The sequence below is a fragment of the Taurulus bubalis genome (genome assembly GCF_910589615.1).
Source record: "Taurulus bubalis genome assembly, chromosome: 19".
In the NCBI taxonomy this organism is placed as follows: domain Eukaryota; kingdom Metazoa; phylum Chordata; class Actinopteri; order Perciformes; family Cottidae; genus Taurulus; species Taurulus bubalis.
The window spans coordinates 7,928,988-7,951,432 of record NC_136607.1 but is presented as its reverse complement, the minus strand read 5'-3'; the positions used below and the strand labels follow the sequence as shown (position 1 = coordinate 7,951,432).

General features: G+C 44.6%; 1 protein-coding gene across 1 annotated transcript in view; it reads right to left on the bottom strand.

Annotated features, from left to right (window-relative positions):
* Positions 1-20,711, bottom strand: part of cntfr (ciliary neurotrophic factor receptor) — a gene marked incomplete at its 3' end in the record, with an annotated part of 202,516 nt that extends 181,805 nt beyond the window's left edge. Inside the window, exon 1 of the mRNA XM_079234913.1 lies at positions 20,524-20,711. The remainder of the gene's footprint in view (positions 1-20,523) is intronic.
* Between the last annotated feature and the right edge of the window lie 1,734 nt (positions 20,712-22,445).

Below are 22,445 nucleotides of genomic sequence, written 5' to 3'. Positions count from 1 at the left end.
CTCCTCATGTTTCGAATGACATTTAAAAAATGCCACTGATCTATGCGTCTGCTTAAGTGACTTTCGTTACATATTCCTTTGCCTTTGCTTAGAGCTAAGGCAAGCCATCACAATAACATGTGCATGTAATGGGGCCTTCAACTTAATCACCCCCGGGAGATCCAGTCCCAATGAATGTACAGTTCCATGATTAGCTGAGGTCTAAAACCATTCGTTTTAAAACTCCTATTTGAAGAGAAATCGGCCAGCTATGTCTTAGCAACATGGGAGCTGAGTCCACACTGCAAACCCACATTACACGTATGAATACACACACACACACAATCCCGCAGACATAGCTAAAGAAGGTGTGCACTAGCTCCATCTCTAAATCTGGATGAATCAATAAGATGTAATAAAATCTTTTTTTATTTTCATCTCTATTAGAGATGCACCGATTGATCGGCTGCGGATCGAGACCTGCTGGTTTTAAGGTGATCGGCAATGACCGGTGACCAGCCAATCGGTATCAAAATGATTTTGCCGGTTACATTTACAAACACGTTGGTTTTACTTCGATCCATAGTGGTACAGACAGCAACCTCACAGACACATACCTGTCTACCTGCGTCCCACAGCATGTGTGAAGCCTAAACCGGAGTTGCCTTTCATATTGCTGATGGCTTCCCGCCTCCTCAGCTCCTTGCATTTTTGCATGAGTGGAATTTCTTTAAATGTGGCAGATAATACTATTATTATGACATGTCTAAATTAAAAATAATTTTCTTCTGTCAGGATGTAGAATTTGCTGGATGAATGATTTTTAGATGCATGTATTTTCTTTGAGGTGATATTCAGTGTATCTGTCACATTGTTTTTTTTACTCCAAAGGTATGTAGAGCATGATCTATTATAATCTGTCAGCCTATGTTTAGCTGTGATAATTGACTGCTGTCATTGCCTCTAAGTGTGAATTCACTCTTTGACTCTTGTTCTCTTGAACTCACGATCAATCCTGAAAGCCCTGACGACTACTACTGACGTAGTCCTATAAGCTAAGTCAAAAGGGCCAAAAATAACTTTGGTAAAACAGCGTTGCAGAGTGCTTTCACAATTGAGGCACTTTAGTGTCATTGCTTTTCTCCAAGGAGACGGCGGATTGCTCACTTTCTCAAATAAAGTGATGTCGATCCCACCCACTCGGAGAAAAAAAAAGAAAGAAAAAAACGATTGCACCATTACCATAGAAAGACTCTATATGCGTGAGTCTTTCCAACACTAGCATCAACACAGAGAGGACAATTTCCGACTGTGGGCAGGAAAATTGTTCTTCCTTTTTGCTTTTATCGGCAAAATCTATAGCAAACAAAAGGGGGTGTAATCTCCATCCACAGTCCATTCACCTCTGAGACAGCAGGAAGAACCATGTCTGTCTGCTTCTGTCAGGTCCAAATACAACAGAGTCCCTCGGCTTTTTCTTTTTCTTATTTCCGCTTCACAAGAAGGGTCGCGCCGTGTCATCTCTTCGAGCAGACGTATCGGATATTACTCTCAAAGGCAACAAGCAGTAGATGCGGGCTGCCTTCATCAAAATATGCACAATATGCACAATTTTTTCAAAATGTAAATCATATACAAAGTTGTATTTTGACATTGCAGTGTACATTCAATCAAGACAGCAGTCCAGCATCCGCATGTGGCTATTTATATTCTGGTATACTGGGTTCTGTCGCAAGAGACTGCAGCTTCTATGAGATGAAAGCAATTCCTGCTCAATGATCACCGTCAATGGCTTAGTCCGGTGGCACTGCCATGCCTTAACTTGCTTTTATGTAATCCAGGGGGAAGTCAAATGAACACAAAGGCTACTTTTTGGCATCATCGTATGTGTTCCTGGCTTTAAATGCATCGACACAAGGGAACTCCGCTGAGGCCAATAAGGGTTAACTGCCTCTCTGTGGTAAGAGAGCGAGGACCTATGAACATACGAAAGTCTGTCTCATTCAAACAAGGGAGAAATATTTTCACCTTTATGTTGCAATTAAATGTTTCCTGTGCGATGCCTCGTGGAAATGAAGTGAAGATGTTTCGATACATAATTAATGACATGTTTTGTGTGTTAGACGGTGTGTTTTTAAAGGATTTCATAAAGATATTAGGGACTTTTCCTCAACAGGGGACGGTGTAATTCTTCAATTCTTGTGGATACATTAATAATACATATCAATATGGAGTTATACTGGTTCCACAATACTAGAGCTTAATGCCACTGACTCAATGTTTTAATATTTACAGTCTTTCAGGGTTTCAACTTTTAAAAAAAGACACGTCATCTGCCCTTGGTGGCTAATTACAGCCCCATATATTCAAATACCATAGTATACATAACTCGTATTCATATCTAGGGTATACATTTGTGACTTGCAACAAGACAAGAATATTCAGTCCAGAACACCCTCTCCTCCTTTTAGAGTGTCTCACGGCAGGGGGAGCACTGCTTTTAAAAGAGAATTAGAGAAGCGGATTTGATTGGCCATGATTGACGCACGCTGCAGATGTGTTTCCAGCCGGGCCACAGGTGTATTCTGCTCCTTAAATAATGAAAACAGTTCCCTACATGAAACATCTAGGTCTTGTTCTTCGTCTAATGAGATGACGATGATAGCCAGGAGTCAAGAAACATGACAATATGTGCATTAAGGGTCCAAACCAGTCCCGATCCATGTTAATCGAGGCAAGAGGAAAGCAAGCTTGAAGTACTGGCATTTGCCTTCAAAATGAAAAAGACTCTTAGCAGTTTTCTCGACCACTTAATCACCACAAGTTGAGTTTTTCTACCTCGAGAAGCAGTGACGCTAAATCCAGTTTAGAAGTCCATACGACAAGAGCGATGCTGAGTCAGAGCTCCCTCGACATGTTGGGGTACAATGTAGGCACAGTCTGTGTACGCTGCTGCAGGCGGGGACTACAGAGCTGGTGTGTGTTTCTGAGTTAATGTGTGTGCTGTATTGTGGGAATTGTATTCCTAATGGGAGTGTCACAGCCCCACGAGAATCCCTTATGCCTGTCTTTTGAACATAAAGCTTTTCTAAAAGCCTCTTGCACATGAAAAGCGATTGGAGGAGCTAAGTCAAGCAGAGCCCCGAGCACAGCAAAGTGGGAATAATTTATAGAAGAAAAAATGTTTTTATTCCAATAATACTATAATAATCCTCCCTGACTGGGGTTATCTGTGTGTGTGTGTGTGTGTGTGTGTGTGTGTGTGTGTGTGTGTGTGTGTGTGTGTGTGTGTGTGCGTGTACAACATTTAAAAAACGCTATCGTGTACTGTACATCGAAAGGAAATAGCTGAAGCCTTTGGTGCATTAGCAGTTTAATAAGAACAATGTCAACCCACTGGAAGCAGAATGTGCTGAGCGTTTCTTTTTTTTCTTCTTCTTTTTTTATCTGACTGTTGATTTCAAAAGGTCTTTCCTAATGCAATTATGACCCATTTCTTCTGGGCTTTAGCTTTTCATTTCTCCATTCTCTTCGCCATCGCAGGAATGATCTTAAAATAACACAATGACTTGTCTCACAGTGAAGCTAATTTCGTCATGTCCTGTAGCCAGTGATGTTGAAGCGGTTATGAATATGCGGCTTGCAACACCTCTTAGGCAACGGAGATGGACATTGTTGCCAATTCAGTTGTGCCCAATAAGCTTGACTTTCAGTCACGGCTTTGGTCACTTGGGAACTCTGAATCAGCAGAATTAATCAACTTCTGTGATGCTTTATATACTTACATATCTAAACTAGGGCTGCAACAACGAATCGATAAAATCGATAAAAATCAATTATCAAAAGTGTTGGCAACGAATTTCATTATCGATTCGTTGTGTCGCGCGATTATTACGCCGGGCAATAAGTCGCGGAGAAGAAAAAAAAGAGCGGAGCAGAGCAACTGGCCGGCCAGCGTTTCTGAGATTGGAGTGAGACACGAGAAAAGCTGAGGTTGTGATGTTCTCAAAAGTAGAAGATCTTTGACAAGTCGAGTCTTGGCCAATCAGCGTCTTCATGTTCCTCAAACTTGTTTTTAATGGAAGCTAGTCAGCTTGCTATCGCGTTAGCTAACGTGTTTGGGTTGTGTATTGTCGTTAAAGTTACGTTATGTTCCGTTACAGTTCAGTCTTGCTTGTAAAAAAACGTAACGTGATGAAACATGCCGTCACCCCCCCCCCCCGGTCTGGTTCAGTTCACGCTGTCACTCGTTAACGTTAAACCGGCACACCGGCGGATCTGGCTGCAGGTTTTTGTTTTTTTTACTCAAAGTAGAATGAAGCAAATCACGTAGTTGGGCTTAGCCAACAACGTGACGTCGTGGTCATAAGAGACCCAGAATGAAAGAGTTTAAGGAAGAGGACGCTCTATATGGAGCAGTACAGCTTCCCTCTGTCCCAGTATTTCATACATATTGATAACGCAGGGTATGCTAAATGCAGCCTCTGGAGGGATCAATTATTGTAAAAAGGGCTCACATTTGGCGGATGTAAAGCACAGATGTGTATGTTTTTAGTGTAAGTCCATTTTGTTGTTTTAATTAACAGCTCAGGGATGTTCAAGGAGCAACCTGTTTGTGCACTTTCTGAAGATGTTTTGCACTGTCACTTCTGTTTTTGAATAAAGGGTTGGAAATGAACGCTTTTTTGATAAAAACATTTTTTTATCCGATTCATCGATTAATTGAAAAAATAATCAACCGATTAATCGATTATTAAAATAATCGTTAGTTGCAGCCTTAATCTAAACTACTGCACTGAAGATTCAGGATTATTTCAAACTAATTAACACCCCTCCAGCAAGTCAGGGTGCAGTGCACACCGAGGTCACGGTGCTATTCAGGAATTATCTCTGAAAGGATGTTCCTCACTGTGAATATGGTAAAGAGCTATGGTCGGTGCTATTGACGGTAACTTGGCAGTAAATAAAAAAATGGCAGGTTCGTGCAGGATATCACGTGGCGCGACTATTCTCTGACCAATCGGTCTGCAGGGATTTAACCCCCCCCTGTTGTTTTTGCTTAGCTCTCTTGGAACCTCGGCTGAGGTAGAACATTTACTAACGGAAAACCAAAAATAGTGGAATAGTCCCTCCCGTACCATTCAGTGGCAACATGTCCTCATTCTTTGTATTTTAGATTTTAAGTGGGATACATTTATACAAAATCCAGCATGTAACCACAACTCCACTCCGAAACACACACACACACACACACACACACACACACACACACACACACACACACACACACACACACACACACACACGCTTTGTAGCTACTTAAAGAGGATTTCCAGTCTTGACAACTCAATTTTCTGATTATTATAACATAGTCGTGGCAGTTAATAGGCATTCTCATATTTCATTTAGGTTTCTATGAAGAAAAAAAAGGAAGCTAGTTTGAGGCCATATTACTTCTAAGTAGGCAATTAAAACAAATTGCTTCTAGTAATAGAGAAATATGGCTGCTTATGATAAGTACCATATGGACGTTTTTTTCCTACATTTTTGAGCTACCAGTCAATGTATTCAAGCAATAGTGGAGGGTCATGAATTATCCCACAGCCACACACATTTAAATGGAAATACCAGTGCGATACACTCACACTAAATGCACCAATATTCCATAGCATAGCACGCTCACGCACGAAAGGAAGCATGAAAGTAGACGTGCGCATGTGCATACACACACACACACACACACACACACACAGATGTGAAAACACAACCACGCATTCACACAGACACACGCAACCCATCAAGTCGAGCATAACCGAAGGGCTTCAATATGGATTTCACACTTGAGCTAAACCTCCTTAACTTTCCTCAACAATATGGACGCCTCGAGCCATGTCAGTTCCCACACCGCCACTACAAACATTCGCTTATGCTCCGCAGACGCACATTCTCCCTCTGGTTAGCACATTGTTTATGAAAAGTCTAAGGAATATTTTAACGTCATTATGTGGCATCGTGTATCTCGCTTTAATGGATCCAGACAGGAAATGGCATGACATATTTTCACAAGCTGCCTTCAGACCCACACTGTTGAATGCACGGACTCACATTGCCAACGGATCTTTTGTGTGTAGGAAGGTTTTCCTTATCGTATTTTAACAGCAGCAGCGTAGTAAACCGGACTCTTGTCCAATAGAAAAAAGAAGAAAAAAACTACGCCAAGCAGGCTTTCATGTGTATTCGTAGTCAATATAAAGAGTCGTAATTGAGATACTGAGAAGATGATTTCCCATCATAGATTGGTTGCAGCTATAAAAACAGACGATTAAAGAAAAAAGAAAAAAAGCTGTGAAATTCAAATAAAAGCCGGCCAAAATTCATACTTCTTTGAAAACTCCATTAACAAGACACTAAATCTTCTCCGACTGGGGGATTAAACATTGTTGGCTTACATGTCGCTCTGTCTTTCAACTTGCTCTTCCTTTCAGTTGTCTCTCACTCGCTCAGACTGAACGCAAAGGCAACCCGATACTTCCCAGACTCCGAGAGGCAGAATATGTGGGACCATATAATGTCCATGACCAATAATGCATCGGGAATGTGTAGTGAGGAAATCGAGGAATTTGTCATGGGGGTTGGGGGGAACGTGTGGCAGGAAATTGACGGACTGTTCAACATGGCTCGGCAGTAAAAATCAAATTCACTTCTCCCATATCCAAGAGCATCAGTGCTCTCGCTCACAGACAGGTCCGGGCCTCGGCGCTTGTACATTGAGGGCCGTGCAAAGTGCGGCGCCATATGTTCCTTCAACGCGTCACTCGTCCTCCTAATGATGGATGCACTATGAATTTTCAATTATCTTGTACAGCTGTCATTGGTGGTGTGGCAGCCAGAATTCAAGATCACAAGAAGAGAAAATTGAGTTGTAGGTTTAATAAAACAAAAGACACAGACAAAGGATTTGTCATTAACAAAGACAATGTCACGGAAATTGGGGTGGATGCGACCAATTCTGGCAGTGCCTGTCAGCGATGGCGGCGCTGCAGGTGGCCTTTGAGAGCGATCACAGAGCCACAGATGGAGCATGTAAAGGTTGCATCTGGAGGGAGAGATGGCAGAAGGCTAGCATGACGGCCGCCTCTGGGCTCTCTGCTGACGGAGAGTTGGTTTCCAAATGTGGCCCTCTCCAGAAAAACATAATGAACACAGCAGTGGCAGAAAGCACCTGAAGGTTGCTGGGCATAATTCTGCCACCGCTGTGTTCATTATGGGTTTTTAAACCTTTTTTTTGGGAAGAAGACGCAATTGAAAGTCCTAGAAGGGGGGCAAATTTGCCTTTTAAAGCTCCAGACTATTTTTTTTCAACAATGTCCTTAAAAATAATTTTGACCACCCCGAAGTCAGTGTAATCCATAAACAATTATAAATGTTATCCTCTTACTTTGGTACAGCGATCTATAGTGGTTAACTACATTAAAGGAAATAAAAGAAGCAGAGGAGACACATTTAACAATGTGCAAAAGAGCAACAAAAAAGCAGAAGGGGTTTTATTATTTAAAAAAGTGATCACGCAAATATAAGCACCAACAAGATGGTCAGCTCCGACAAAACTGCACCCGATAACAAATAAAACAACAATGAGAACAAGACGCCAGTAAAACGCAGGATGATAGCGTTGGCCGTGAAGTGACAAGCGAAATAAAAATGAATTAAAATAGGTATCCCTGAAGAGTGGCATCGCGGGGAAACAGATGGTGTGTTCAGCTGTTGTTTGGACCAGGGTTTTTATCCACCAAACATCAATTTGTTGGCCGGAGAACAGTGGCGCTTGGAGCAGCCAGTTTACACGCTCTGTCCCGCTTCTGCCTCTGCCAGGGTTGCTTCCGTATTGACAATGTCGGTTCGCTGGAGGACATCGATGTGAGGGAACCCGATTCTCTAAGGCAAGCCGGCGCTTTCACTTGGACGCTGCGAACGTCAGAGCATTCCAAGTTTATAATGTTATAAACGCTATTTGATTTCAGTGGCGAAGGCTAAATAAACAGGCAGCTATCGCACTGGTACTAATCAGGTCAAAAGATTTTCATTTAAAGTTATGTTGCTATCTTTCTCGCACACACGGGGAAATGGAAGGGCACCTGCGCGAGGATCGTGGGAAAATTCAAACACTATCTTAACTCTGACAGACAGGTTGGTGAGTGTGTATGTGTGTGTGTGTGTGTGTGTATGTGCAGGTGCCGATGACACAACGTCTATGTGCCGACACCCGTCATTGCAAACTGAGGAAGTGTGGATTTTCAGAAATGCCGTTGCTGCATTTAGTTCGCATCTGCTTGTGCGCCGCTGCGCGACTCTTGTGACTTGTGCGCGTTTGATATGTCTCCTTAGCCACAGATGCAGAGGGATGATGACGCCGCTTGCAGAGAGACAGAGTGCGGGAGAATGAGTTCATTTTTCTTGCTTTGTCTCGTTCTCTCTCTCTCTCTCTCACACACACACACACACACACACACAGGATCTCAGATAGACAAACAATGCACAAATGCCACATAGCTGACACACTCATGCAGGGACCGACATGCCCGCAAACAGACAAATAAACATGCCTGCACAAAGTCACTCTCTCACTCACACACACACACACACACACACACACACACACACACACACTCACACACATCTGGGAGGAGTATGGGACCTTGGGCACCTCGCCAAAGTAAACAGAGGAAATTGCCAGCTCTGACATTTTTCTTTGGTGTGGATCGAGGCTTCTCAAGGTGACAGCTTTCACTGGGTGTTTGTGGGAGATGTGGATTGGTGCTGCTTAACAATCAACACACTGTCGCTGGCTGTCTGTGTGTGAGCGTGGCAGCGAGTGTGCATGTGTGTCGGAGGTTGCGCGAGACAGGATAGAACATTGTCTTCTGATTGCACCCGCGGTAACATGTGTTGTTTCGTGCGCGGCTTTTTCTCCAAAAACAGAAGTTTTCTCAAGACAAAGACGCCAGTCGTTCTTCCATTCCCGCTGAGCGCAGTGAGGCTTCTTTTGCACACTATTTTCAAAGCTTTTTCAGCTTTTTTTTGTTTCTGAGCTGAAAGGAACAAGCAGAATAAAATCTATTTAATTTGATTTTACAGTAAAGCATTATCCTGCCAGACTCGGGTTACCATCCTTGACCCTGTGTGTCTTTTTGAGGAACGTTACCTAAAAATCTCAAGAGCTCTGATGGGAGGAAAAAAATGTTTCTCCTGTGTGAATTTGTTCACGTGTTGATATGCGGACTGGTTATACATTACATTCTGCTCATTGCTGCTGATGTTTTCTTGTCTTTAATAAATGTCAATGCGATAATAATATAAGTTTAAGTGATTGTGCGTTCCATTCTTTCTACCACACAGTGCCGGTTTACAGAAGACACCTTATTCATCCATTTATATCTCATTCTGTCTTTCAGCAACACAAAGGCACATAAACCGGTAATGTAAATAATCACGCTCCATTCACTCTGTGTCTTTTGTGCTCGGCGGTGGATCCGGTGTGTGCAGGTGTGAATGTGTGTTGGAAAGTACCGCCACAGATCCTGTGTGGATGATGTCTCCCCTTTCATCTCCCTTTTTGTATGAAGTTGAATACATTATGAGGAGAAGAATAATGTGTATAATGTTTCCGTGCACAGATTTGGCAGCGTTAATTAACACTGCGAAACAGACTAGATGAAATGAATAGCTAATTTTCCAATTGAACCACTGACAGTGAAAACAATCAACCTCATATTCCCGTATATTAACCCGTAGTCGCTCCTCTTTTCAGATTCAGTTGTCGGGTTACATCAGCTATGACTTTCTGACCTTTTGTCAGTTTGACTTTTGTTCCTTTCTCAAAACTCGATTGAAAAAATAAAGTTCATTCAGTCCTGCACGTTTTGCACGAGATTTTGACCACAATCGGCATCGCAACAATCTCGTTCCCAGGTATCTCTGCTTTGTCCTGCACAGCTGTTACACACCTTGCCGTTATTTACACACACTAAACCCCCCTCATGGTCCTCCATGACAGAGCAGGATGGGGTTGCTAGGCGATTTGTAATGCGACTGCAAAGTTTCTGTTCGTGGGGCAGAGAGGCACCAATAGTTGTGTGAAATATATTAAGATGAAGTGAGAATATTTCCCATCAAAGCGTTGGGCCAGTGTCAAGATTATTCCTCCCTCGTAATTCTGCTGTTTATTTTTTTCTATGCCTTCTCCCTCGTTCGTCCTTTTCCTTATTTTGTTCTGGCTAAATCCTCCTGACAAAGTACCCGCCCCTCCACACACTGTCTCTTTGATTAACCAAAAATGTTCTCTCCCCCATTCCCCCCTTTTTTCTTTCACTCTATTCCCCCACTCCCTCCCTCCTCTTTACTCCTCTCCCTCCCTCTCCCAGCAGTAGCCACCCAATAAAGGATGTTGTTAATATCATTAGGCAGACTTCCTCCGGCCCAGCGCCCGGCCCACTCCCTTTCAGCCATAATCAAGCGTGGACACTAACTATCAAAGGAGACATCGCTAATAAACTACCACAGTGGAGCGGAAAAACACACACGTACACTCTCCGGTGGAAGAAAAAAAAAATGTTTGGCTAAGTGTGGCAAAATAAATGTGTGTGCGCGTGCATGTTGGAACTGAGGGGATGGGTGGGGTTTGCAGAGGGGGGGGCGTTGATGAAGGGGTTACCCAGACAACACTAATAAAGTAGACTCCAAGGGCTACCACGGTCTAAGGCAAATCTGCCACTTAAGTACACTAAATTAATTGGGGTTGAGGGAAACGTACACAAGCAGACGTAACTAATAAAGTGCGCCGAGAAGAGGTGAATATTGTCAGTTCAGTGGGTTTAAATGCCCCGCAGTCATTTGCTGTAAATCATCCCTAAAACGGCAGCGCGCATTGTTGGCTGCATAGCTTGAAAGTGTTCTCTCCTGACAGCTGAATACTACAGTGCATATATCACCAGTTAAACGCGGTCCAAAGGGAATACGTGATGCAATGCTGTGAGCGAGGAGCACTACATGTAAGAGGAAGAGGAAGAGGGGTGGGAGGACAACGTCATGAGGCTGCTAATAGAGCATGATGCACCAAAGACACAGATTCTCATGCAAGCGTAGGCAATTATCTGTCTTAATGAAAAGAGGAAGCCTCAAGTGTACGGAACATCATTCTTTTAATTGTGGGGAAATGGTCCTGGTTGTACGTGTCACATTTTATACAGCGCTTTGGCTGCATTCTTTCAGCTTTCTGGGAAGGACAAATACTTATTTAATTTCCTGGCCGCATGTGAGTATGTTTGGGATCTTTTAGCAGAGAAAGTATATAATAGAATTTATAGAAGGAGCCCTTTGTATCTACATAGAGAGCGGGTCCTCTTCGCCATGTTGCACCGCCATGTTTCTATAGTAGCCCAGAACGGACAAACCAAACACTGGCTCTAGAGCGGGCCTTTCACACTTTCACGTTACCTGAAGGCGACCGTAGGTCTCGGACGCGCTGGTGAAAAACTGCGGCAACGCGAGCCGCAGGGGGCAAAACTGGCTTCCGTTGCTCATGAAGTGGTGACATCATGGCAAGGACTAGCGGTGCTGCCGCGGTTTTGCACTTGGTCACATCACCGCAGTCCTGGAAAGGGAGGAGTGAGCGGATGGGGATATTCAGCTGGCCACAATCTGCAACAACGCTGCCAGATACCACTAAATACGACACACTGTCCCTATAATATTGAAGGTCACTGTGGAAGCAGGAGGTGGGCTGCACCCTGGACAGGTCGCCAGTGAATTACTGGGCTGACTCGTTGAGACGGGCAATCGTTCAGCTCACGTTCACACAGATGGGCAATAAAGCGATCAACTGACCTGAACGTCTTTGAAACCAAAGCGCAAATACCTTCTCACTGCGAGGCGACAGCGCTTACCATTACACCACTTCGCCGCCAACATTATTTAGATGCTAAATCTGGTATGAGATGAGCTGCTCGTAGCACTGCAACCTGTTTTGGACACAAATAGCGTTTAAGCCTGTGCATTCGGACAACCATTGGGATGTTCCAACGCGATGTCAACTGAGCTCCAGTGTCATGCTTTATTTATCCCTTTGCCTCTGTAATGGAAATATAAAAGGGTGCATTGATTAGTGTTTAAGGATCAGGCTTTAATAGATTAAAAGCCCCCGGCTCTGAGAGAGGCACTCACTCGCTCTCTCTCACTCTCTCTCCCACACACACACACACACACACAGTTATGCATAAAGTCAAGCTTACATATCAACAAGCAAATATATGGACGGATGTGGAAAGAGAGGCAGATAAGCAGTAACACTCATGTACAGACAGCAACTTCACGCACTATTTGGATTGACTGTCCATAAAGCTGCGCAAACACACACATATACACACACATATACACACACACACACACACACACACACACACACACACACACACACACACACACAGCAGTGCCAGCGGCAAAGCCCTTAGCCTTTCACCAGCCTATATATATTTCATAGAGATAAATAAAGATATCTGAGATATCCCCACAAAAAAAAAGGGTAGATGTATCTCTGCATATTTTCTTCAAAAAAAGCCAATAATTTTTAACACATTGCATTATTAATAATGTTTCTCGATCCCAGAACATTTCCTACATGGGTGGGGGTGTCAGGTCTCAATTTGAGTTTAAAATGAGACGTAGACATGGAAAGAAATGAGGGTGGCTGAGTTTCAGCATCCCACTGGGGATGTACTTCGAGAGCAGACCTGCACATACAGCAACGAGGACAAAAACAGAAATCCAATTACCTAATGTTTCCATGTTATTTGGTATGTTCCAAATTGCACGCACACACACTTATGTCCTGAGAAGACGATGTGTGATCGCAGGGAAAATCTGCCTTTCAAAGTTGGTAAACTGTGACGCAGGTTTCCCGTCTCCCCCCGCCGCATTTGACCTCTCCTTCCGTTTGTATTCTGTGACCGCTGACGCGTCTCCGAGCGTCGCCTCGACCCTAAACGCCGTCCAACATGTCCGCCTCCCCCTTTTCATTCTCTCTAATCGCTGCACCTCTTTCTCTTTCCCTGACCTCAATCACGCAGGCGGCCATAATGGCGTTAGGCTTCCCTGTGTGATCGACAGTCTATCTGTTGATGGTCTTTCCTAACTGCTTATTCCCTCCCCTATCTTGCACCCCCCTTTCCCATTGCTTCCAGTCCACCTCCACCATATTTGACCGCAAATTGCTGTTAGCCTCGACCGGGTCCATCCAGCCCTCTCATTGCCTCCTGTCTTCTGCCACTATCCTTCTCGTCCCAATCATGCCTGATTGTATCCTTCAGTAAAACTGACTCCTGCTCCGTAATTGAATCTCCAGTGTTCCTCTACTTTCCCTGCTCCCCTCTGCGGACCACAATCACTTTTGTTGTTAGCCTCCCCGTAACCTCTCGAGTTGTCTCTCCAGTCCTCTCGCCTCCTCGAATCCTTCCCTCAACAAGTTTCATTCGTTGCGAGCTATGCTTAGCTTTCAGGTCGTGACTGTCCGTTGTATTCCCCATTCTCCCTCAGGTGAAAGCATTCTCGCCTGGTTCGCGAACTTTGGTTGTCACTTCTCCCAACCTCGATGTCTCTCCACTTCCAATGAGAGTGACCACATTCCGGACTGCTGTCGGCGACACCCGACCTTTCCTTCTTCAGTTGCCGCTTCTCTCTCATATCCTGTCACGCTCCCTGACCGCCACACATCTCCTCCCTCGCCCCCCTGTGACACCTTGTCTTAGGATGCAGAAAACGGGCAACGTTTCACAGCACCGGGTAATTTGGCAATGAGGACATCACATTTCCCTTCCCCTGCTCATATTGAAAAAAAAGACCAAAAAAAACCTCTCCTACACTGGCAGTGATGTATTTCTTGTTATTTCCAAATAAATAGAAGAACTGCAGCATGACCACTCATTATACCATGGATGAACGGGCAGTGATGAGATCACCAGCTACATAACTTCATCAACAATACACAGAAAAAATACAATTTAAAAACACAGATTATGAAAGAAAAAAAAGAAAAACGTGGAGCCGTCGACGTTTTAACAAAAGATGTGCATAGTTTAAAAGAAAATAGCACCTCAAGGATCAAAGCGTATCACTCCGCTAGTATTTAAATGATTAATGTATGGATCAAACTATAAACGTCTCCTCTTTTACAGTCATTCTGTGCAGCCATGCATTTCTTCCAAAGGAGCAGGTGATTGCGGGAATAATGGATTTTTGTGCCGGCTAATGTCACATTCACTTCCTTTCATACAGATGAGCTGCTGAGTGGGGACAAGTCAGAGCTATTGGTTATTTCAGAGCACTAAGTTAACTGCTACCTGACCCACCAAAAAACTAAAATAGAAAATACTAAGAAACTCTTGGGAAAATGAGTGAAAAACAAACGATACACCTGGCAATGAACACGCGTCACACGATCCAGCCGAAACACTGTATCAGTTACAAACGGTAAGCAAACAGCTATAAAAATGGGACATGATGAAAGGGTTGTATGGGCTTGTTTTTATTTTATATTTTGTTCAAAAAGAAAAAAGAGTGTTCCCAAGTCAAAACAAATGATTCTCCCATTATTTCTATCGTGCCTATAAAGCTTTATTCAATGCAGCATAGTTTCACACATTGAACTCATCACTGTGTCCAACTCATACTGAGCATGCAGTCTTGCATGTGTCTCATGGAAATAAAAGCACATGGTGAGTTAAACTAACTCACCATCATCATCATTTCTATAAGTTTAATGCAAGAATGTGTGTACGCGTGTTTGCACATTAGATCGATTAAAGTGTGCTGCCTGCTGCTGTCAGTTGGTCCATCGCTTTGTTCACAGAATGTAAAAGCCTTGCATGTGCATTAGCTGTGTGTGGGGGAAGACGCTACAAACACTACATTACAAGATAACTTTAAATCGCCCCCTACTGGAGGGGACAGCTTTTCATGTGCGTGTGTGCGCATGTGCATGTGTGTAGAGGAGTAAGGGATAGTTTGAGTGCTCGGGGGGAGGAGGGAGGTGATGCATATTCATAATAGGGTTTATCCATTTCCCTCCTTTCATCCCTCATTTGCTTTGATCAAGAAAAGTTCGAAGAGTCATACTCTTCTTCTGTCGCGGCTGCGAGATTGCTACAGGGGGCTGACTGAGAAGAGCTGTCTGAGGATGAAAATGCAGTCGAGGCCAGCAGACACACACACACACACACACACACACACACACACACACACACACAGCAAGTTGACAGACATAAAGTCAGTGTGAGAAGAGTCACAAGCAGAGGAGCAGGCACATTCACAAATAGAAAACAAAGACAGCAAAGAAAGAGCACAAATATACAAGTAAAAAAATAAAAATGAAGAATAGCTACTCAGACGAGCTCACAAGTCAAACAAATTGTGACTTTCTTTTTTACATTTCACAGCTTTCCATAATTGGAGGACCTGGTGCATAATAAGAGGGCATATTACAAGTTATGGCATTAGACAGTGTTCTATGTTTCCCCCGTATTAGAAATGTACAAAGAAAGCACAAGAGTTCTTTCGGATTACCGAAATAATTACACGACGATACCCCCCTCCGAGCTGGATCTTCCAGCTCAGGGTGTAGGGAGGAAACCGTTGTAAAAACGCAGTTCTCTGAAATGCATGCGGCTTAATTGGGACCAAATCTCAACAAAATCTTGTCATGTCTTCACCCCTTAGGTGCATTTAGATAAAAGCACACTGCAAGTGGCATATCTGACTAAAGAGAGGGAGAGAGAGAGAAAGTGTGGGAGTTGTGCGTTTGCTGAACGGGAACACTGGCTTTCTCATGTCTTCGCTGCCGTTTGGCTTTTTGCCTACAAAGACCTCGGCAGCATTCGCTTCACTGATGTATGTAATATGTGTGTGCATGTTACAAAACGTATTGAACACAAATAATAACTTTCTCTTTTCGTTTATTATCTCTGCCAGGAGAATAATGCGCTCACTTGTGAGTGCGCCCCTCTGTGTCCGTCCACGGCCAAATCAGCAGACTGCGTAACATTTTAGGAGCCGAGGTACACCTGCTTGCTCAAAGACCTTTTATGGTTGCAGTGATTCACACTTAAAGATTGGATCCATTCAATCAAACATTACAGCATTGGTCATTCCAGACTGTTTTCCTTTCATAACGCTAATCTACACATTCAGGCGACGCTGTCGTAAATCAAATGTTTGAAGTGCATCCATAGATATGCAAATGTATTTTTCATACGTGCTAGTAGTAGACGTGAATAGACTATTTTGACAGCTTATGTCACAGGGCGCACCGAACACAAGACGCATACCAATCCGAAGTACACTTCAGCATAATCACTTATTCCCTACCCTCTAGCCTCTCTCCCTTTGAGTCCCTTTCAGCCTATCCCATGGTTATGGGTTGGAATGTCCAAATCCGTTTGAATCTTTGATTAGATGTAATATTGTTAAGCTTTTAACATTTACAAGCACCTAAAGTAATAATTATCTCAAACTCAAAGCTTCAGTTGAGATCTTTCATCTCCTTTTGTTGGTTGAGACGGCAAAGACCAAACCAAATTAAACTGTTAAACCTGGAGCTCACAGGAGCGGCATAATTTATGAAATGTTGATTAAATATGTCTGACTACATGAACGCAGGTTCAGCCACACTTAGTTTTTCACAACTTACTTTCTGGAACCAAATTGACAAATCGCGTTGGTCTTGCTGATCTGCTGAAGCTCACAGCCCACTTGCGATTGTAGGTCGGTGGTTCTTTTGCCCGCATACACACATACTTTGGCCCAGTACAGACACCGGATTGCAGACAACAGCCAAATGTTTCTATTGTTCATAACAAAAGGGATGTTTGTCATTCAACCTTCCCTGTGCCCTCAAGAAACTTTCATTTTCAACGTGAAAATAAGTCTCTGACACCCCCCCCCCCCTCCACACCGGCTTCCAATTTGTTGCCTTTGTGTACTTTACAGCAGTGAGATTCGCGCACCCCACCCCACCCCACCCCACTCCTCTGATCAGGCCCACGCTCAAACATCTGTCCGAGGATGTTTACCCAGGCAGTAAGTATGTTAGGGGAAATATTATCCTAGTTTTACCTTACCTTTCTTCTGTCTGAAGCATAAACACCAGCATTGCAAGGTGGGGAGAGGAGAGGCAAGGAGGAAAAAAAAAAATAGAGAAGGTAAAACAGAGTGGACCTGAGAGTAAAAGAGAAGGAAGATGGGTGGGGAGTCTGCAAAAAAGAGGGAGGGTGAGCAAGGGAGAGACAAGAAAAGAGAAAGAAAATTGGAAGGGTGTTGAGAGAAAGGAGAGGAGACAAGAGAAATGAGTAAAAGAATGGATCATGTGGAAAAGAGGTAAAGGAAGAAGTAGAAGAGAAAGAATGACGGGGGCAGAGAAGAATTGCAAAAGTTCAGAAGTATCTACGGTTGAAACAGAAATGCACACGCGCTTTGTTGAGTGGCAGTCTTTTAAGTGACAGTTAATCAACCCTGACATCACTTCTCAATCAATTTGTGCCCCGCACTTCCTTGAGAATCACTTTAAAATGTCACCGCCGTCTTTTTTCGCAGTCATCACAGATGGAAGTACCATTCTCCAATTTAAGGATTTTTCATTTCTCAAGGTTATAATACTCACTCGCCCCCCCCTTCAGTCTACTGAGAAATTAAATTACTTTCCTCTTCCGAAGAAATATCTTAATAAGAAGACGTAAAAACTTTAAGATTCAGGGTCACTGTCCGAGAAGCCGAGACGGCTTTTTTATGGTCGGTTAAAAATCAATATACAGTTTACATGCATGCCTGTCTGGTGGGTAATAAGCATACACAGACGGGCACACAGATGCTTGCCATGCACACACACACATACACACGTCTCTCTTTGTCTCGTTATCTCTCTCTCTCTCTCAGACTCACACACACACTCACACACACACAGGCCTCTTCCCGTCTGGTGTTGCTTCCAGCCTAAAACCAAACCATGTGTGGGAGCTATCCTGTGCTCGCCTTAACTGCATGCACTGGTGCGAGGCATTTGCTGCCTGTCTGTCTCTCTGTGCGCCCCGTCTCGAGCTTTGTGCCTCCTTGTGTGCTTCTGACAACAAGTGTCTTTGCTCCCGTTTGTCTTTTCCCCGACTTTCTCTTTCACAATATCACCTTTTAGCTCATTCTGCCTGTCTGCAGTTATCTGCTTGCCCGTGCGCCGCTCTTAACCTTACCCCTCTTCTCCGTCTGTCTGTCTGTCTGTCTGTCTGTCTTTCCCTCCCTTGAACTCTTTCCTTCAGTGTTTCTATTTGCACCCCCTCCGCCCAATCGCTCCCTCCCTCTCCACCACCAACTAGGCATGAAAACGGCGCTCCATTAGGAGTGCCTGGGCTAAGCCCGGTCTGACACACACTGCTTTGATCAGCCGTGAGCCGGGCTAAACACCCCGCTAAACTCCCAGTCTGAAGAGGGGGAGAGGGGAATGGGGGGGGGGGGTTGCGGGAGAGCCAAAGTAGTGAGAGTTAGCGAGACATGGGACAAGGGGGGAGATCAAAACAGAGGAACGAGATGGAGATGGAGACACAATAAAAAAAAAGGGAAACATACAGACCAAAGAGAGGAACTGGATTTCCCGAGCCGCCCCACCACTTTCGTCTTGTATCACATTTTCCTTCACATCTTCTTTTATTTGTTACCTAGCTCTCTCTCTCTCTCTCTCTCTCTCTCTCTCTCTCTCTCTCTCTCTCTCTCTCTCTCTCTCTCTCTCTCTCTCTCTCTCTCTCTCTCTCTCTCTCTCTCTCTCTCTCTCTCTCTCTTGCCTTCCCTCCTTCCAGGTAGCCTCTAAAGTGCATCACTAACAATCTCTGCAGGTGCATACCTCATAGAAGCAGAACGGAATTATGAGGTCGAAAAAAGATAAACGTGAAAACACAATCTGATTTATTTGGAAATTCCCTCCACAAATCTTTGCAGCGTCTTTCTCAGAGGGCAACTTGGCTGTCTTGTTAGTTAAACAAATATAGCATCCACTCCAACACACACACACACACACACACACACACGCGCGCTGTCTAGTGGAAGAAGAGAAAAAAAGTCTAAGAGAGAAAAAGACCAGCCCAGAGAGAGAAGATATATAGTGACCAGACCTCCTTAACTAACAACAGTAAAAACACATTCAGGCAGGCAGATACTAAACCAGCAGCAGCAAAAGGACAAAAAGCTCCCGTCTTTTCCTCCCAAGGAGGGAAGAGAAAAGGGATTTCCGCTCAGTGCTAATCAATCAGGCCGTGATAATGGCTCCCATGCCTAGCTGTCGACTGGAGGGGTCAAGGCATCCCATGACCCAGCGCTCAGGGCCCAGGGGCCAAAGCCTCTCTCAGAATAGCACCCCAGGACGGACTCCCTGGGCTAATTGTCCAAGCCAGTGTCAGCCTTTTCAATGCCCCCCTCCCCTCCTTCCACTTTCCCCTTCATTCCTCTCTCTCTTTCTTCTCCCCACCACCTCCTCCTCCCTCCTCCAAACTCTGCGATCCTCTCTCTTTTTCTATGCAACTGAGGAATCCACTATGTATACCGGCATGTACCAGCGTGGGGGAGAAAATGAGAAAAGAGAGCAGGGAGAAAAGAGCGTGGAGAGCTTAGCAGCCGTAGAAAATCAGAGGGGTGCTGCGGACGGAGGAGAAAAGTTAATGAAAAGACAGAGACGGGGAAGGAGAGCGAGTAGTGGGAGAGCGCGTGAGGGAGTGAGGGAGTGAGGGAGTGGGGTCTGCGGCGGTGACAAGAAGGAGCAGAGAGGGAAAGTGAGAAGGGAGGATGAAAGAGAAGGAGACAGTGAGCCGGTAGGACAGTGAGGGACGGACACGGTCGGACGGAGGAGGAGAGGCAGCGAGACTGTCCGCCGCAAGACATCACTCATATCGGTCGGAACGGAGCGCTGCGCTCTGTCCCCTTCCATCTGCATATCAATGAGTTTCTATAAATCACAGCCGGACTGGCGTGCGTCTCCGCGGGAATCTGCTCATCAGCAGGACGGCTGACCACCACGGCGCAACCGGCATGCAAAACACAGGCAAAAAAAGAAATGAATAAATAAAAGATGAATTTAAAAAAAAGAGAGGACATGCATGCACACGCGCTCGCAGAGGAGAGAGAGCACAAGAGTGCAACGCAAAGCCCTGCACTCCGGCTCCGCGCGGCGGCATTCCTCTCATTCCAAGCGCACGCTGCTAATTAACAGCATTAGATCCCACAGACAGAGGGACATATTGATGGAGCTGCATCCGGACGTTGCACTAAAGCACCCCGTCCCTGCTTCTCTTCTGTCACCTTTCCTCCTTTACAACACCCCACTCCCCACCCACCCCCCACACAGTCCCTTCCATCCAACTCTCTCTCCCCTTCTCTCAGTCCCCTGTCAGGTCCCGGTCATACAGCGCAAGAAGTCCAAATGTAAAAATAAGACACATATGAAGAAAAGAAAAATTGGCTACTCACTGGGAACCTCCTCTCTTTTTCTTTTTTTTTGTTCCTGTATCTCTCTTTTTTCTGATCTGTCACTCCTTATCCTCTTCTCCACCGTAGCAAGGGGAGTGTGTCTATCCCGGCGCGTGTGTTGGTATCAGTCCGATAGAGGAAAGTTGCCGTCTGCGTGCATGAGCATGTGTGTGTGTGTGTGTGTGTGTGTGTGTATGCGTGCGTGAGAGAGAGAGTGGAAGAGAGAGAGAAGGAGAGAGAGAGAGAGAGAACGTGTGCGCCTGTCTCTGTGTCTCGCACTGCTCTGAGTGAGCGAGCTGAGGCTGTTTTAAACAGGCTGCTCTCCCCATGTGACCAGCCCAGCCACAGGCAGGAATACATTACTGAGAGACACACACACACACACACACACACACACACACACACACACACACACACACACACACACACACACACACACACTCTCTCTCTCTCTCTCTCTCTCTCTCTCTCTCTCTCTCTCTCCCCCCTTCTCTCCCTCTCTTGCCCATACACACACCGTGTCCACAGTGCACCCCCTAGCCACCGCTCAGGGTAGTGGAAGGAACAGCATGCACACACAAACACAAACACACACACACACACACACACACACACACACACACACACACACACACACACACACATTCCCAAACAAGAGGAATTTTGGCACTAATGGGTGTTTGCACGGCGTTGATGCCTTTAGCCAGACTTAAAGAGCATCCCAATGAACACGACGACAAATAAATAAATGCGCCTCATACAATTAGAGACAATTCATTCAATTAAATGTTGTTTAAATGTCTTTGACTTTCCAAGCTCCTTCTCGGCCGTGGCAATGCTTCACACCTGGAAGCACTGACCTTTTCAGGAATGAAAAGCCTTTTAAAGTTGACCTTCTGCTGCGAGCTGATAGGACTGCATTACAGCTAAGGAACAACAATGGGAAATGCCACAGACGGAGTGTTTCGAGTGAAATATATGTCGGCGGCCACAGAGAAATAAACTTTTCAAAAGCCACGTGTGTTATCAAATATTTAAACGTGACAGCCTGCGTATTGAGAATATGATGGATTGTCTCTCGGGAGAATATTCTTGGGAGGTACATCGCCAAGGCTACGAAACACCACAGGTGCACCATTATTCTTTCAAACAAACGCGGCTGGTGCAGCATTCAGACCGCTTGTGCTATGGATAGTTGATCAGCTCCTGACACATTTATCATGTAATGTTCAGGAACTTTCAGCATCACATTTCAGAACCTTGAACTGAAATAAATGGCTCCTGAAAGTCATTTATTATCACAAGAATACCCAAGAGGGCAGTCTTTTCTGTGATTACAGGCACCATTCACAGCACCAGTTTAACACAGCATCTCCTGATGTCGACACAACCAAGCCCGAGGCGGCCGTGTGCTAGAGCCCATACAAAGCCATTTGACTCACGGTTTAATCTGAACCGGCTATGTGAGCAGCATGGTTACCGCAGCGGTTTATTTCCCGCCGTAATCTCTTTTTAAACGCTCCAATACCTGGTTTGTCTACCTGGCGTAGACGCATATATATATATATATATATATATATATATATATATATATATATACATATACACACACACACACACACACTCACCTAAAGGATTATTAGGAACACCTGTTCAATTTCTCATTAATGCAATTATCTAATCAATCAATCACATGGCAGTTGCTTCAATGCATTTAGGGGTGTGGTCCTGGTCAAGACAATCTCCTGTACTCTAAACTGAATGTCAGAATGGGAAAGAAAGGTGATTTAAGTAATTTTGAGTGTGGCATGGTTGTTGGTGCCAGACGGGCCGGTCTGAGTATTTCACAATCTGCTCAGTTACTGGGATTTTCACGCACAACCATTTCTAGGGTATACAAAGAATGGTGTGAAAAGGGAAAA